The sequence below is a fragment of the Cetorhinus maximus genome, chromosome 32 (genome assembly GCF_964194155.1).
Source record: "Cetorhinus maximus chromosome 32, sCetMax3.hap1.1, whole genome shotgun sequence".
Classification (NCBI taxonomy): Eukaryota; Metazoa; Chordata; class Chondrichthyes; order Lamniformes; family Cetorhinidae; genus Cetorhinus; species Cetorhinus maximus.
Window position 1 is genome coordinate 5313735 of NC_135910.1, and position 18390 is coordinate 5332124.

The following is an 18390-nucleotide window of genomic DNA, read 5'->3' on the forward strand; positions in this document are numbered from 1 at the left end:
TTGAATGGGGAGAGGACTCCTGCCCAAAGAAGTGAGCACGGAGACGAAGGCGGCGGAAGAAGAGATCAGCATCGTGCCGAGCCCGAAATTCATTGAGATGAGGGCGTAAGGGTATGAAACAGTCCTTTGCTGAGCACTGAACGTTCAGCATCAGAGATGGCAGAAGGTGCAACACCTGCCCCTTTACTTCCCCTGTCCTCACCGTCCAAAGGCCCAAACACTCCTTTCAAGTGAAGCAGCATTTCACTTGCACCTCCCTCAATTTGGTCTACTGCATTCGCTGCTCCCAATGCGGTTTCCTCTACATTGGAGAGACCAAACGCAGACTGGGTGACCACTTTGCAGAACACCTTCGGTCTGTCCGCAAGCATGACCCAGACCTCCCTGTCGCTTGCCATTTCAACACACCACCCTGCTGTCATGCCCACTTGTCCGTCCTTGGCCTGTTGCAATGTTCCAGTGAAGCTCAACGCAAACTGGAGGAACAGCACCTCATCTTCCGACTAGGCACTTTACAGCCTTCCGGACTGAATATTGAGGTCAACAACTTTAGATCATGAACTCTCTCCTCCATCCCCACCCCCTTTCCGACCCCCTTTTTTCCAATAATTTATATAGATTTTTCTTTTCCCACCTATTTCCATTATTAAGTGTATTTCCATCCATTGTTTTATCTCTACCTTTTAGCCTATTTCGATCCCTCCCCCCACCCCATCCCCACTAGGGCTATCTGTACCTTGCTCGTCCTGCTTTCTACCCTTAATGTCACCTATTAGCACATTTCTTAGTTAATATCACCACTGTCAACACCCCTTGGTCCTTTTGTCTATGACATCTTTTGGCAATCTCCACCTATCACTGGCCCTCTATCCAGCTCTACCTGTCCCACCCCCCCCAAACCAGCTTATATTTCACCTCTTTTCTATTTTTCCTTAGTTCTGTTGAAGAGTCACACGGACTCAAAACGTTAACTGTGCTCCTCTCTGCAGATGCTGTCAGAGCTGCTGAGTTTTTCCAGGTATTTTTGTTTTTGTTTTGGATTTCCAGCATCCGCAGTTTTTTGCTTTTATCTAAGTCACTCCCCATCCTGACTTGGAAATATATCGCTGTTACTTCGCTGTCGCTGAGTCAAAACCCTGGAACTCCCTCCCTAACAGCACTGTGGGTGTACCTACACCACATGGACTGCAGCGGTCAAGAAGGCAGCTCACCACCACCTTCTCAAGGGCAATTAGGGATGGACAATAAATGCGAAGCCCACATCCCATGAATGAATAAAAAAAAATGCAAGTAGTCCTGTGTTGTAGCTTCACCAAGTTGACATCTCATTTTTAGATATGCCTGGTGCTGCTCCTGGCATGCCCTCCTGCACTCTTCATTGAACCAGGGTTGATCCCCTGGCTTGGTGGTAATGGTAGAGTGGGGGATATGTCGGGCCATGAGGTTACAGATTGTGGTTGAGTACAATTCTGCTGCTGCTGATGACCTACAGCGCCTCATGGGTGCCCATGCAGTTTTGAGTTGCTGGACCTGTTCTGAATCTATCCCATTTAGCATGGTATTAGTGTCACAATCTCAAGGGAGGGTATCCTCAATGTGAAGACCGGACTTACTTTGTCTCCACAAGGACTGTGCAGTGGTCACTCCTGCCTATACTGTCATGGACAGATGCACCCACTAGGTAGATTGGTGAGGATGAGATCAAGTAGGTTTTTTCTCTTGTTGGTTCCCTCACCACCTGCTCCAGACCCAGTCTAGCAGCTTTGTCTTTTAGGACTCAGCCAACTTGGTCAATAGCGGTGCTACTGAGCCACCCTTGTGATGGACATTGAAGTCCCCCACCCCGAGTACATTCAGTGCTTCTTCCAAATGGTGTTCAACATGGAGAAGTACTGATTCTTCACTGTGGGAAGGCAGTAGGTGGTAAACAGCAGGGTATTTTCTTTTCCCATGTTTGACCTGATGCTGTGAGACTTCACGGGGTCCGGAGTCAATGTCGAGGGCTCCCCAGTGCAACTCCCTCCCGACTGTATGCACTGTGCCGCCACCTCTGGTGTGCCTATCCTGCTGGTGGCACAGGACGTACCCAGGGATGGTGATGGAGGAATCTGGGACTCCTGGAGACTAGGCTGACTGAAAGTGGTACAACTCTTTAAGCATCACCAGGTCAGGGCTGTTGCTTGGTCAGCGGGACAGCTCTCCCAATTTTGCCGTAAGTCACCAGATGTTAATGAGGGGGATTTTACAGGGTCAGATAGGCTGGGTGCGCGTTTGTGCAATTGGGCGCCAATTACTTTAATTGTGTGCCCTCTGGTCACCGACCCTCCTGTCAGTGGAAAGAAATCCTCCTTATTTCTGCTCTCAAAGCTCCACATGACTTTGAACCTCTATTTAATTTCCCATTAACCTCCTCTGCTCCAAGGAGAATGATCCTGGCTTCTCCCAGTCTCTCCACACACCTAAGGTCCCTTATCCCTGATACCAAATCTCCCCTTTCTCTGGAGGCCTTCACATCCGTCCTAAAGTGAGGCGCCAGGAACTGTACAGAACACTCTAACCAGTCTGTTACACGCAACCCCCTCGCTTTTGCACACTCTGCGTCCCCTGTTTGAAAAAGCCTGCGATCCTGAATCCTTGATCAACCGCTTTCTCAACTTGTCCCGTCACTTCCAGCTATTTACTTTGCAAACAAAAGCAAATGACGTGGATGCCAGATGAAAAGAACTGCCCCCTTCAGCTTGGGCAGGTTTGAATGTGCCGTTACTGTCTGAACCTGCACCTTGCTGACTAACTTGCTCTCTCAGGGCCACGTGAGTCCCCAGCGAGTTTCGTTCAGCACTGGAAATCTGATTAAAACATGCGCAAGATTATTTCTGTTCCACCATTCACACTAAGTGAACCACAGCAGCAGCAACAACAACAACATGGATTGATCAGTACTATTTTTTTCCCCCTTTATTCTTTCGTGGGACGTGGGCGTCGCTGGCAAGGCCAGCGTTTGTTGCCCATCCCTAATTGCCCTTGAACTGAGTGGCTTACAAGGCCATTTCAGAGGGGCAGTTAAGAGCCAACCACATTGCTGTGGGTCTGGAGTCACACGTAGGCCAGACCGGGTAAGGGCGGCAGATTCCCTCCCCCCCCAGGGGGATATTAATGAACCAGATGAGTTTTGATGTTAGTTTCATGGTCACCATTACTGAGACTAGCTTGCAATTGCAGATTTTATGAATTGAGTTTAGATTCCGCCAGCTGTGGGATTTGAACCCATGTCATCCAGAACCTTAGCCTGGCCCTCTGGATTGCTAGTCCAGTGACATTATCGCTATGCCACCAAGTGAAAGGTACACTTTCTGTCCTGGCTGCAGGCGGCAATCCCAGCCAGGAGCAACCTGCGCTCCAAATTGCGGCCCTTTTCCAAAGCGAACTCGCCGCTCAAATTTTGGCTCAAGGTCATTTGCATAACCACAAAATGTAAAATCTTCCATGCACCAGTGCAATTGGACAGGCTGTTTTTACAGGACACTATTATTTATTTTGTTCCATTAAACAATCTTCCTTGAGATATGACTGCTAACCTGCAGCAGTCTTATTAGCGCAGCTGCAAAAGGATTTATTCCAAAGCATAAGCATTTTTAATTTAAAAAAAGACTCGCATTTATGTAGCGCCTTTCATGCCTGCTATGATGTCTCAAAGCGCTTTGCAGCTAATGAAGTGTAGTCACTGTTAGAACGTGGGGAATGCAGCAGTGAATTTGCGCACAGCAAGATCCTACAATCAGCAAGGTGGATAACGACCGGATAATCTGCTTTTTGGGACGTTGATTGAGGGATGAATGTTGGCTAGGACTCCAGGGGGAACTCCCCTGTTCTTCTCTGATGTAGGAATCGTTCACATCCACCTGAGCAGGCAGATGGGGCCTCGGTTTGACATCTCTTCCGAAAGATGGCATCTCCGACAGTGCAGCGCTCCCGCAGCACTGCACTGGGCTGTCAGTCTTGATTTAATCAGTGTGTTTAGCCCACTCCCAATTTTACATAACTGAGACTGACCGGATAAAAACTATGCAGAATCATTTACTAGCTTTGTGGGTGTACGCTAGTCAGTTACTTAGCAAATTGAATTTTTGTTAACCATCCTTTTACCAGGTGCCCAATTCTGTCCTTCTGCCTAAAAAATGCTTGATTTTTTCAAGCCTACTTGAAGGGCCAAAAGGTGTCCTCGCCATGGCGATTAATTCGCTCCGGGGAGGCGTGGCCAGTTTTGAGGCCCAGGCCATCTGCGAGCGCCATGTTTCTAGTGGATCTAATCTAGTGGAAACTCGATTAGCGCTGGTGATAACTTTGTGCTGCGCGCAGACTGAATTCGGGTGAACTGAGAAACCAGTGCAGCCCAGTGGTTACACGATCCCAGCAGTAAAACATCCTGAGGCATTTCACAGGAAATGATTGTCGGTCTGACACCGAGTCACAACAAAGTGATTTTAGGGCAGCAGACCAAAATCTTAGTCAGTGAGGTATGTTTTTCAGATGCGTTTTGGAGGGGGGGGTAGAGAGGCGGAGATCAAGACCAAAACATCCCTGCAATAAGGGAGATTTCCAATAAGTGTCTAGTCAGGTGAGGAAGACAGGTAACAAGCCGTGAGTCATGTTGCATCATCGCATCATCACACAATAAACCAAATCTGTTTCAGTTAATGAGTCAAAACTGTTTCAGGTTCATAAAGTTAATAAAAACATCAAGCAACATTACTCCTTATGTAATCCCATTCCAGTCAGTGTAGGTCTCTTGCTAGTCAGCTGACACAGCCTCATCTTTTCCTGGAATGTGTCAGCGCAACTCCCCTGTGTCATTGATGTAGTTTCAGGAATCAGGCTGAGTGTCCAGTGAGTCACCGCTCCTAACCCTGGTGGCTGAGGTATCTGTCACTATTCCAGGTGGCTAGGTTAACACACCTAATCGTCCGCTTCCTTTCAGTTAGAGGGATCTCGACTGTTCTGATGAAGGGACGACGTTGATCTGAGATGTTAACTCAGCTTCTTCACAGATGCTGCCTGACCTGCTGAGCATTTCTGGCATGTTCTGTGTTGATTGCAGGTTTCCAGCATCTGCAGGATTTTGCTTTTGTAGGCCGAGGGGTTATTGTCTCACCCGCTGTGGTAACTGTGCGACTCCCTAACACATTTTACAGGGTCACTACATGCAAAACCCAAATTGAGAGTCAGTGTGTGTGGAGCCCCTGCCCCAGTGAGAATCAATGTGGGTGGAACCCGTACCCCAGTGAGAGTCAGTGTGTGTAGAACCCGTACCCCAGTGAGAGTCAGTGTGTGTGGAACCTGTATCCCAGTGAGAGTCAGTGTGTGTGGGACCCGTACCCCAGTGAGAGTCAGTGTGTGTGGAACCCGTACCCCAGTGAGAGTCAGTGTGTGTGGAACCCGTATCCCAGTGAGAGTCAGTGTGTGTGGGACCCATACCCCAGTGAGAGTCAGTGTGTGTGGAACCCGTACCCCAGTGAGAGTCAGTGTGTGTGGAACCCATACCCCAGGGAGAATCAATGTGGGTGGAACCCGTACCCCAGTGAGAGTCAGTGTATGTGGAACTCATTCCCCAGTGAGAGTCAGTGTGTGTGGGACCCGTACCCCAGTGAGAGTCAGTGTGTGTGGAACCCATACCCCAGTGAGAGTCAGTGTGTGTGGAACCCATAACCCAGTGAGAGTCAGTGTGTGTGGGACCCATACCCCAGTGAGAGTCAGTGTGTGTGGAACTCGTACCCCAGTGAGAGTCAGTGTGTGTGGAACTCGTACCCCAGTGAGAGTCAGTGTGTGTGGAACCCGTACCCCAGTGAGAGTCAGTGTGTGTGGAACCCGTACCCCAGTGAGAGTCAGTGTGTGTGGAACCCGTACCCCAGTGAGAGTCAGTGTGTGTGGAACCCGTACCCCAGTGAGAGTCAGTGTGTGTGGAACCCGTACCCCAGTGAGAGTCAGTGTGTGTGGAACCCATACCCCAGTGAGAGTCAGTGTGTGTGGAACTCGTACCCCAGTGAGAGTCAGTGTGTGTGGAACTCGTACCCCAGTGAGAGTCAGTGTGCGTGGAACCCATACCCCAGTGAGAGTCAGTGTGTGTGGAACCTGTACCCCAGTGAGAGTCAGTGTGTGTGTGGGACCCGTACCCCAGTGAGAGTCAGTGTGTGTGGAACCTGTACCCCAGTGAGAGTCAGTGTGTGTGGAACCCGTACCCCAATGAGAGTCAGTGTGTGTGGAACCCGTACCCCAGTGAGAGTCAGTGTGTGTGGCACTCGTATTCCAGTGAAAGTCAGTTGTGTGGAACCTGTACCCTTACAAGCTAAAGCTGCCAGGGTTCCCACCTGGCCTGGTCCTCTCCTTGCCACGGGTAAAATACTGGTGCCAGCAGGTTAAGCCGGGTGGGTCACCCAACACCTCCACCGCTCTCCTTAAATTTCAGAGTTTTTGGGGAGGCGAGTTGGTGATAGAAGGACCACCCTGCTGGATTTTACTGGTCCCCTGCCATCAAACCTCCCCCAGTGGGCAAGAGTAAAACCCAGTCCACAGATTGTTACAGTGTCGGAGACCATTCGGCCGGGTGTACCTGTACTGTACCCGCTCTTTGAAAGAGCTTTTCCACTCACCCCATTCCCTGTAGCCTTTCAAGTTTTTCCGTCTCAAGTATTTACCCAATTTCCTTTTGAAGGTTATCATTGAATCTGCTTCCCCCATCTTTTCAGGCGTTGCTTCCAGATCAATAGAACTCTCAGTGTGAAAAGAAACATTCTCCTCTCCTGCCTTGGGCCTTTAACCAACTACCTTCAATCGCAGTTCCCTGGTTATCCACCCTCTTCCCAGAGGAAACAGTCACTCCATGTTTACTCTTTCGATACCCTTCAATAATTTTGAACGCCTCTATTAAACCTCCCCTTAACCTTCTCTGCTCTAGGGAGAATAATCCCGGCTACTCCAGTCTTGAAGTGATGAGATTCTGAGTTCCCGATTCCATTCTAGTAAATCGCCTCTGGATCCTCTCCAAGGCCTCGCCATCCATCCTGGTGCTCAGAATTGGACACAATGGCTGGAACTTACCAGCTCTTACCCCCCTCCCTCCCCACTGCTGTGGCAGGGTTGGTGAGCCATTGACACCTTCGTTCACATTGGTGGGACCAGAAAGGTTTAAAGGGTAAGAATAACCTCCTTGCCTCTAGTTATAAAGCCACGGATTCTCTATGCTATTTTTGACAGCCTCCTCAACTTATTCTCTCACAATCACTGACTTGCGCGCACACACCCCAAGGTCTCTCTCTGTCCCCGCACCCCTTCTAAAGTTAACAATGGGCCTTTTGGGGTAAGCAGGCTGCCTGTAACTGGCTGTTTAGGTGACCCGGATACCCGTAAATTACTTACGTTTGATACGAAACTACGTGTGCTTTGGTTCAGCAAACACACTTTCAGTTTTCAGTTCACAGCCGCAGACCTGAGCAGAGTGAAGGGGCCCCTCTGTGGTTTGGGTCTGCATCTCACAGTTGCTGCCTGAGGGTTTACCGGCAGCTTGAAGATGAAACGTCCCAGCTCCCGGAACGGGTATGTGGATCATGTGTGTGGAACTCATACCCCAGTGAAGGTCAGTGTGTGTGTGGAACCTGCACCCTTACAGGCTAAAGCTGCCAGGGTTCCCACCTGGCACGGTCCTCTCCTCTGGAGACCATTCGGCCGGGTGTACCTGTACTGTACCGGCTCTTTTAAAGAGCTTTTCCACTCCCTGTTGCCCTTCAAGTTTTTTCTTCTCAAGTATTTACCTTTTGAAGGTTATCATTGGACCTGCTTCCCCCACCTTTTCAGGCGGTGCTCCCAGATCAATAGAACTCTCCAGGCAGCTCTGGGCTACTGAGATCCGACACTCGACCCAGCATTCCCTGCCCTCGTTTGATTCGCAAGGGTCACTGCGCGTCAGTCGTATCATCCCAGACTGGGATACGGGTCCCACACACCCAGTCTTCACTGGGCCTCGCGCACCCCTTGTGTTCTGCCACAAATCAGAAATCCAAACCATCAATTTCCATTTACCAGCTACCTGGTGGCGTCGCGGTAACTGGACCGGTAATCCAGAGGGCCAGCCTAATGCTCTGGGGACATGGGTTCAAAACCCACCACGGAGGCTGGTGCAATTAGAATTGAATTAATAAAATCTGCAGTTGAAAGCTTGTTGCAGCTAGCATCAATTGTTGTAAAAGTCATTGCCCTGCAGGGAAGGGAACCTGCCATATCCTTACCTGGTCTGGCCTACACATGGCTCCAGACCCACAGGAAAGTGGCTGACCCTGACAAGCCGCTCAGTTGTACCCCGAGCTGCGACAGGTTCCAGATGGAGTGCAGCCGTTCGAGAAGGTGTCTCCCCATCACTTTCCCAAGGGCAATTAGGCTGGCCGAGCCCATAAAATATCCACATCGTTCAGGATGAATGAAGAAAACAAGATTTGCTGATGGCTATAAGTCACAGATAGGGAGGAGTCCTTGAGCTGATGGAGTGTTAAATTCCCCTTGTGGGTATTATCCCTTGGACAAATTAGTGATACAGAGAGCAAAGGGTGAAATTGTTTCATTCTGCAGGCTGAGTGCAGTAGTGGGTGGAAAAGCCCAGTGGGGTACAGGTTCCACACACACTGACTCTCACTGGGGTACAGGTTCCACACACACTGACTCTCACTGGGGTACGGGTTCCACACACACTGACTCTCACTGGGGTACAGGTTCCACACACACTGACTCTCACTGGGGTACAGGTTCCACACACATTGACTCTCACTGGGGTACGGGTTCCACACACACACCGACTCTCACTGGGGTACAGGTTCCACGCACACTGACTCTCACTGGGGTACAGGTTCCACACACACTGACTCTCACTGGGGTACGGGTTTCACACACACTGACTCTCACTGGGGCACAGGTTCCTTACACACTGACTCTCACTGGGGTACGGGTTCCACACACACTGACTCTCACTGGGGTACGGGTTTCACACACACTGACTCTCACTGGGGTACAGGTTCCACACACACTGACTCTCACTGGGGTACAGGTTCCACACACACTGACTCTCACTGGGGTATGGGTTCCACACACACTGACTCTCACTGGGGTACAGGTTCCACACACACTGACTCTCACTGGGGTATGGGTTCCACACACACTGACTCTCACCGGGGTACAGGTTCCACACACACTGACTCTCACTGGGGTACAGGTTCCACACACACTGACCCTCACTGGGGTACAGGTTCCACACACACTGACTCTCACTGGGGTACGGGTTCCACACACATTGACTCTCACTGGGGTACAGGTTCCACACACACTGACTCTCACTGGGATACAGGTTCCACACACACTGACTCTCACTGGGGTATGGGTTCCACACACACTGACTCTCACTGAGGTACGGGTTCCACACACACTGACTCTCACTGGGGTACAGGTTCCACACACACTGACTCTCACTGGGGTACAGGTTCCACACTCACTGACTCTCACTGGGGTACGGGTTCCACACACACTGACTCTCACTGGGGTACAGGTTCCACACACACTGACTCTCACTGGGGTACAGGTTCCACACACACTGACTCTCACTGGGGTACAGGTTCCACATGCACTGACACGACCATCATGTCTAGTTGCAGCCCTGACATCAGCAGCAGAAGCGGAAGCAGCCTGCTGACTGCTATGTCATGTTGTCTGAGATGACTTTGGCCGCCATCCTCTGGAGACCTGAGGCCTGGATGACCCCGGCCTGCTAAAGGTCTCGTGCTGTGGGGCAGGGGCACACTCCTGGGTCAGTTGGCGGGGAAGTTGGCGTGATACCCGCTGGATGGCGGGTCGGGTATATCTACCCTATTTCCTGCTCATTAATTATGCATCAACGAGGAGCTGGTCAAATCTTGTGGCAAGGTGGGCAGGGACTCTCCCACCCCTCCTTGGGTCCTGGCGCAATATTCAAATGGCACCCACGCACACATTCACACAGTCACCCATTGCAGGCCAACTTCTGCATTACCATGGCGATCGAACCTAATAACTCCTCCGGTGCACGGTTCAGTGAGGCCCTCCCTGGAGAGTCTCCTCCAGGCCGTCCGGGGAAGGCGGGAGGTCATCTTTCCGAGAGGTGTGAGCAGGATGTCCTCCCACCTGACCACGCCTGCCTGGGAGGTGGTCAGCGCCCGTGGCCAGCAGTAAAGGACTGCCCCGTGGTGCAGGAAGCGAATGGATGGTCTGATGCGCTCCGGCCAGGGTAAGTGATCCTTTGCCTCGCTCACACTATCACTGGGGGGCATCAGGCAGTCTAAAGTTTGAGTCCACAGGGATGTCACACGCTGCCAGTAGATGGGACATGAGCTCTGCATGTCTGCCAGCCAACTCACCGTCTCACATGAGATCCTGCACAAACAGTGTCTTAATCCCTTACCGGGGAGGGCTCAACAGACACAGGAGGCATACATGCTTCTTGAAATGCTCTCTCACCCTAGTGCTCACAGTCAATCCACCTGTCCTTATGCAGGATGTTATCTCCTACAACTGTCGGGAGAGAGCAAAGACTGGAAAAGATACCCTGAGCTTAGGCTTACTCCCCTCCCACACGGAGCAAGTGGCAGAGTTTACTGGCAAGGACAGAGATCGTCCCTGTGCTGAAGGCAAGATCGACTTCCCATAACAAGCCAATGAGGGTCCACCAGTATCCATCGCCATCACAGGGGCAATGACAGCGAGTGACCTATCATGTTGGAGGCTGCCTAGTCAATCACTAATTATCTTCTCTCTCTATTCCAGCCACCAGCCAGAAAAGGTGGCGGAAGATGCCAAGCAAACACCTCAGCCCCAGCCCCCAGAGCACCTCAGATGAGGAGGCAGAGGAAGCATCCAAGGTAGACCCATCGCTGCGTTCGTGTGCACCCTCCATCAGCACAGATACACGCACCTTGGTGGACCCTAGTCCTAGAGTAGGCTCGGATTTGCAATCTGGTGATCACCTCACAGCCACGTGTCTGCAGCAGGCGGAGGCAGTGACAGACGAGGACTCTGAAGCTTGGAGGACTGCCGGAGACACGCGAGAAATGCTGGAGATGCAGATACAGGCAGGGGAACATCAGGCAGTGTTGTCAGAGGCCGTCACCAGACTAGAACGAAGGATGGAGGAGTCCGTCCAAGTTCTGTCTGATATCGTGGCTCCGGCATGTCAGTGCATCAAAGTCTCCATGGGAAGGGTGGAGGTGACCTTGGAGACCCAGGTCCAGCAGTTTCGGACCTACACTCCATTACTCTATCCATGAGTGTGTTCCAGCAGTGGCTAGGCAAGAGGAGGAGGATGAGGCACCTTGACCTCCCTCCAGGTGCCATTTTCCTCATGGAGGGGCCCTCGGGCACCCAAAGGGAGGAGTAGCGCCAGCCAGACACCCCGGCAGCATCCACCTAGGACCCCATCAATTTCGGCAGGTCAGACCGAGGAGGGTGCACCTGCCCAAGAGCAGGAGACCCTTAGCAGGCCGGGGTCGTCCAGGCCTTGGGCCTCCTGAGGATGCCCGCCTCAGGCAACAGGGCATAGCAGTCAGCAAGCTGCCTCCGCTTCTGCTGCTGATGTCAGGGCTGCACCTGGACGTGGTGATAGAGTTTGAAAATTAAGAAGTTTTGAACGCACATTGGTGGCATGAGTGCTCATTCACTGTATATAATCTGCACCATTGTAAATATATTCCGCATTTATCCCTCTCCAATTCTCAGGTATTGAATGGATAATCAATGTGATGCAAGGTCCCGTGTTCACTCCAGGTACAAAATGACCACCCCCGGCCGGCCAATTATCTCCCATCTTGTCCCTCAGCTTCATTAAGTCTCACTCAATCTGATCACAGCAAAATCGCCTTTAGTCCCACATCAGCAACATGAACAAAAGCGCTTCCTATATGAAAATGATGGCTGGGCAATACACATGTATCCCATGCATTTCAGTCAGACCTTATTTGACCTCATGAGAATTGTTCATCAAGGTTAGTGGTTATCCTGATGCTGTCACACTGAAGTCTGTAGTTCGTGGATGTTGTCAGTGTTTGTCATGACCAACACCACAATCCTTTCACCCAAGTGAACTTCATAATGCCGTTTATTTTATGACTGTGAGGCGTTGGGAAGAGTAGTATTCACCGTCAAGCACCAAAGCCTTTCATGCCTCCCTGCAGCACTTTTCTGTCTCCGCATTTAAGGTTGAACGTTATTCCTTCCTTAGTTCCCACTCTCCCCATGCATGACGCTGGGTGCTGGAAGTTGCCTGAGCTCGATGACATTTGAAAGGTCAGCTGGAGGGAATGAGTGTGTGATGTCAGACGTGTGTGCTCATCCTGATGAAGCTGCCTACTTACTTCTGAGAATCTTACTTTGCCCCTGAACGGCTGCCCAGTGGTCTTCATGGAATCCCCCTGTGAGGTCACGGAACACAAATCGATACAGAATTCATTGCATGACTGTACACTCAATGACTTAGGGTTCATAGAAAGGATTGGCCTTTGTGAGATGTACAATGTCGAGGACTGTAATGGTTTGAAAGCGATGCTCTGGTACATTCCCTGAGTGCTCAACAGTACCTATGAAGGGACTAAGTTATTGACTGCGTGTCAAAATTGTCTAGGTCACGTCTCTCCCAGGTGCTAAGGCAATGCAGGACGTAAACTTGGCAGGCTTCTGACGAATGCAGGGTAATGAGTGTTTGTCAATAATCACACAATGGTCCTGCTCGGTGTGTGGTCAATGCTAACATAACTCGCAGTTTTGTGCCCACTCGCTGTCGTGTAACAGATCACTGTGTCCCGATGTCCGATAGCATCTTGGAACTCAGTATCAAGATGCGGCCTCTACATTAATCATGCGTGAGAGCTGGTGTTGGGAGGGATGGTGCTGTCCGGATGTAGCTCAGTCTTCGGATGGTCAAGCGATAACCATTGACGGATGTCTTTCGTCTTACAGCTGCCTTGCTAAGCTGCTGCCATACTGGCATGAGTGCGTCGAAGTGTGCAATAGTGTTTCAGCCTCTTGAAGGATGCCATGGCCACTGACTTGTTGCTGCCATGGATGAAGGAACTGCACTATGTGTAGTTGTTTAAGGATATGCATTGGTGGAGTACTTATCACATTCCACAGCAGCCAGATAGTCCCTAGGCAACTGCGCCTTCCAAGGATCATCTCATCGTTAGAGTTGAAGGTGACTTATGCTTCCCCCATGACCATTGTGAGATTGATGACCTTTCGTTGAAGATGACAATGAAGGTTTTGTTGTAGCCTCTGCATTGAAGCATGAAGAGAACTGTGATCGTGAAAACTTGTCTTCCCCTTATTCCTCTTGAAATTGTGTCCCTATGAGGTTGTTACGGGCACATCTGCCATGTTGTGCCCACGCAATGGCATCATGTGGCTCGTCTGAATCTTCTTCAGACTCATCCCCTTCGGAAGTCCCCCTTGTCCGAGGAGACATGTAGCTCCTCCATGTCTCCCTCTGGCAATACATCCCCCCTTTACAGCACCAGGTTGTGCAGGGCACAGCAAACAACAGTGATGTGGGACACTGTCTGCAGTGAGTATTGGAGAGATCAGCCTGACTGTCTAAATATCTGAAATGCATCTTTAAGAGGCCAATTGTCTGCTCTATTAAGAACCCTGTGACTGAATGTAACAGCATTATATCTCTCCTCAGATGCACTGTCTAGACAATTAATTGTTGTCATTAGCCATGTCTTCTGGGGGTACCCCATATCACCAAGGAACCAGCCCTCTAAGCATTGAGCTCCCTCAAATATCTCTGATGCCTGGAAGTGACTCAAACTGTACAAGTTATGCGAGCTCCCTGGGCACCAAGCACAAACATGCTGGATAAGAGTCATACGGACTCGAAACGTTAACTGTGCTCCTCTCCGCAGATGCTGTCAGACCTGCTGAGTTTTTCCAGCTATTTTTGTTTTCGTTACAAACACGCTGGATCTACTTTCTGTGATCACAAATTAGCTGGATGTTCAAAGAGTGAAATCCTTTTCTCAGAATGAATCTCACTGACTGCTGCCAGGGAGCTCTCAATGCCACATTTGTGCAGTCGATGGCTCCCTGGACTTGGAGAAAGCCAGAGATCACAGTGAATCCCACAGCTCTGGCAGCCCGGATTGCTTCATCCATTGAAAAGGCATTGGTCACCTCACTGATGTATGTGTGTGTTGCCAATTGTGAGATTCCACAAAGGCCCCAAGTGGAACCCTGGAAGGTTCCACCGGCAAAAATTGTTCAGTGCAGTGGTAACCTTCAAAGTGTGTGGCATTGGGTGCCCCCCAAGTCCGTGCAGCATGAGGTCCTACAGAGAAAGTGGCAAATATGAGCTACCACATCCCTAGACAAGCAAAGTTAACTGCGGCTCATCTCCATGGATGAGCAGCATCTTGTATAAACCCTTGGTCATGCCAAACAACTTCATGGATTTGGCCGCGCCTCATCAACATCTGGGTGTCCCTGGGGACCTCACTGGCTCTTGTTCTTCAGGGCGATGGTCTTCCCTGAGCTGTGCCAGTCGGTGAAGGGCCCCTCTTCTCCTCATTTTAATCATAGCTACCCAGAAGGCAGTGTTGCCTGCAACGCATTCTCCATTCCTCCTTGTATCTTGAACCGATACAATTGAGCAATCAATGGTAGTTCCTGTAGAATGGTCTCCCTCCACATACACGACAGGAACCCAGTCTCTAGCCTTTGACTTGCCCTCAGCCTCTACCTGGTGTACCAAGGCCACCCCTTGCACGATGATATCATCCCAGAGGACAACAGGCTGAGTTCTCCCCTCAGACATGACTGCGTATTCACAATGAGGGTCCTAATTATTGTGAAAAGATCCAAGTACTGGGAGCCACAATTAGGCTTCTTTGGCTGTCCTCCAGTGGCCTTGACAATAACTATGGATACCCAGTCCTTGCCCTTATATCTTGACTACAATGGTGCCTTGAATGCCATGACCAGTACACTGGGAACATGGGGGTTTATAGGGTCCATGTTGCCTCTGCGCAGCAGATGTGACCATTGAATTTTTGACCCTACATCCACTCTGAGATCCCTCTGTAAGGATCAGATGCCAATTAAGACCATATGTAGCAAAGCACCCACAATGAATGGATTCTCGCCTGAATGCTCGCTGTTAGGTATGGAGCCCAGCTCCATTCACTGTGCAGGAAACCCTTGAGTCCAGGCTTCAGCTGAGTCATGCTCTCCATGGTTCGAGCAGGACAGTTTTCGGGTGCCCCTTCAATTGCCCGAGAATTGCTGTGCTGAACTCCTCCCACACATCCTGACCGATTTTTTTATAGGCTGTTTCTCGAACTGTGTCTTTGTAAGATGATCTTGAAAATGGTGCTGCTCTCCGTTGTCTAGGAGACCAGCTCCAACCTCCTCCTATCACCCACAAGTCCCTCCCATCTTCCTCTATTCTCACTGCCTCCTAATCCCCCTTTCTCCAATCACTATGCAGCCTCCCCCTGTTACTCTTGAACCCATCATTATCCATGTGTATATTCCTGTTCTCCCTCCTGAACCCTCTTCTCCCTGCCCAAGACTGGGACCAAGATGTGCGTGGCCATGCAAAGCCCTCTAACATGGCCACCCAGCCACAGGACAGTCTCTTCAATATGTCCCTGATAGCATGGCCTCAGCCCCAGGACAGTCTCTGACTCTTCCTTGGACAGTCTTATAGCTCTTGTCCCAGGACAGTTTTTCACTACTCCGCTCTGTTCCTTGACCAACCCCTAGACCTCCCTCAGTCTTCCCCCCTCCCCTCCTGTGTTCCATGTCCCCTGTCTGAGTCCTGCCTTGGTCTCCCCCTCCCCTTGTGTGTTCCAAAACCTCCTCCCCACTCCTGCCTCGTTCTCCTCCGTCCCCACCTATGTTTCACACTCCCCCCGTCCTCCCTCGGTCTCCCACCTCCCCATCTGTGTTCCACACACCTCTCCCCCTGCACAGATCCTGCCGCAGTCTCCCCCCTCCCATTCCATATTCCTCAGACCTCCTCCTCACCTCCAAGTCCTCCCTCAGTCTCCACCCTCCCCTCCCATGTTCCACACCGCCTCCCCCAGTCCTTATTTTATCTCCACCCCCCTCCCATGTTCCACACCGCCTCCCCCAGTCCTGCCTCCATCTGCCCTCCCTCCCATGTTCCACACCGCCTCCCCCAGTCCTGCCTCCATCTGCCCTCCCTCTCATGTTCCACACTGCCACCCTCACCCTGAGTCCTGCCTCTGTTTCCCCCCCTCCCCGCTGGTATTGCCTCCGCTGCCCAGCTTGAGACACAGGAACCCGAAATCTCGCAGCACCGCACTTCAGAGTAAGTGATAACAGTGTCCTCTGACCTTGAATTTTGTTGACGATGTGAAGCCCGCCAGATGCACTCAACCTATATGCAGTCGGGAAACGGATCCTTTTAATTATCTGCTGGTGGAACTCTTCATTTGGACTGGGAAGGTAATTCCATTGAGCTGGCCTTTTCATCAGCATTCATGAGATGCAAACGAATGCAAATGTGCTTCCCGACATCGATTAGCGGGAAACTTGACCCGTCTTTAACCCGCCATCGGCAGAACGGAATTCCCAAACTAATTACCCGCTGGCGGGAAACTGACCTTTTCCATCATGCCAAATGTAGTGCCCCTGCCCTCCACGATTCCCGGCACTGGCAGGAGTGGAAAATTCCACCCAAAGTTACTGAATCACATGGGGTGAATGTAGATTATACCCGATGGACCATCAGTGTGACAAAGGGAATGTTAATTTGTTGATATAGAAACTGATCTGGAGTGTTTGATGGGGGACAGTGTAGAGGGAGCTTTACTCTGTATCTAACCCCGTGCTGTCCCTGCCCTGGGATTGTTTGATGGGGACAGTGTAGAGGGAGCTTTACTCTGTATCTAACCCCGTGCTGTACCTGTCCTGGGAGTGTTTGATGGGGGACAGTGTAGAGGGAGCTTTACTCTGTATCTAACCCTGTGCTGTACCTGTCCTGGGAGTGTTTGATGGGGACAGTGTAGAGGGAGTTTTACTCTGTATCTAACCCCAGGCTGTAACTGCCCTGGGATTGTTTGATGGGGACAGTGTAGAGGGAGATTTACTCTGTATCTAACCCCGTGCTGTACCTGTCCTGGGAGTGTTTGATGCGGACAGTGTAGAGGGAGCTTTACTCTGTATCTAACCCCGTGCTGTACCTGTCCTGGGAGTGTTTGATGCGGACAGTGTAGAGGGAGCTTTACTCTGTATCTAACCCCGTGCTGTACCTGTCCTGGGAGTGTTTGATGGGGACAGTTTTATTCAGGACAAATTCGCCCGTTCATTGCTTTAAAAAGAAAGCTGCAGACTAAGGACAGACAATCTGTCGGTGTCTGGTTCCTATACCGTTTCCTTTGTTGATTGTATGTGGAGTGACGTTCCACGCACTTACAGTCATAAAAGGTGCGCGTATATTTTGCGATGTCATAGGGAGAGGGGGTCTGTCTGTGATGGGACGCTGTCAGGTTTTGGAGAGCAGGGCTGTGGATTGTAAATATTTCAAAGTGAAGAAACTGTCACAATGGTAACAAAAACAGAAGGAGCTAAACCTCAGGGGAAAACCCCGCTCAGTTGAGTGCTCCAAGACAGCTTGTGACTTTCAGTTTTTCACTATACCAGCCGGGTCATTAACCATTCAAGGCTGTGGGTCCCATCTAGCTTTATTTTTACCTGCGTTGTAATGGGGAAATAACACCCCCTCTAGCCTGTGCATTTTTTCACTTCTCTTTTCGATCCTCACAGCTGCTTTGTCTCAGAGCTTGACAGCGATGCCCTGACCAACGCTGAGGGTCAGGGGTCACCTGGCATTGACTCAAAGCACAGTGCCCAGCCAGCACGCTGCCGTGCCTTGCCGTGGCACAGTGGGTAGCCCCCCTCGCCCCCTGAGCCTGAAAGTTGTGAGGTTCAAGGCCCACTGCAGGAGCTGAGAAGCCATTCCAGTGCAGTACTGAGGGAGCGCTGCACTGTCCAGAGGTGCCATCTTTCGGATGAGACGTTGAACCGAGGTTGCCGTCCTGGGTGGGTGTAAAAGATTCCCTGGCACTATTTCGAGGAAGAGCAGGGGGGCGTTCTCCCCGGTGCCCTGGCTAATAGTTATCCCTCAACCAACATCACTAAAACTGATTATCTGGCCATTACCCATTGCTGTTTGTGGGATCTTGCTGTGTGCAAATTGGCTACTGCGTTTCCTACATTACAATGCCGGTTGTCATAGAGATCTAACTCCTCGGAGCTTTCAAAAACCCGCCTCTTTGGCTGTAAAGTGTTTTGGAACATCCTGAGGTC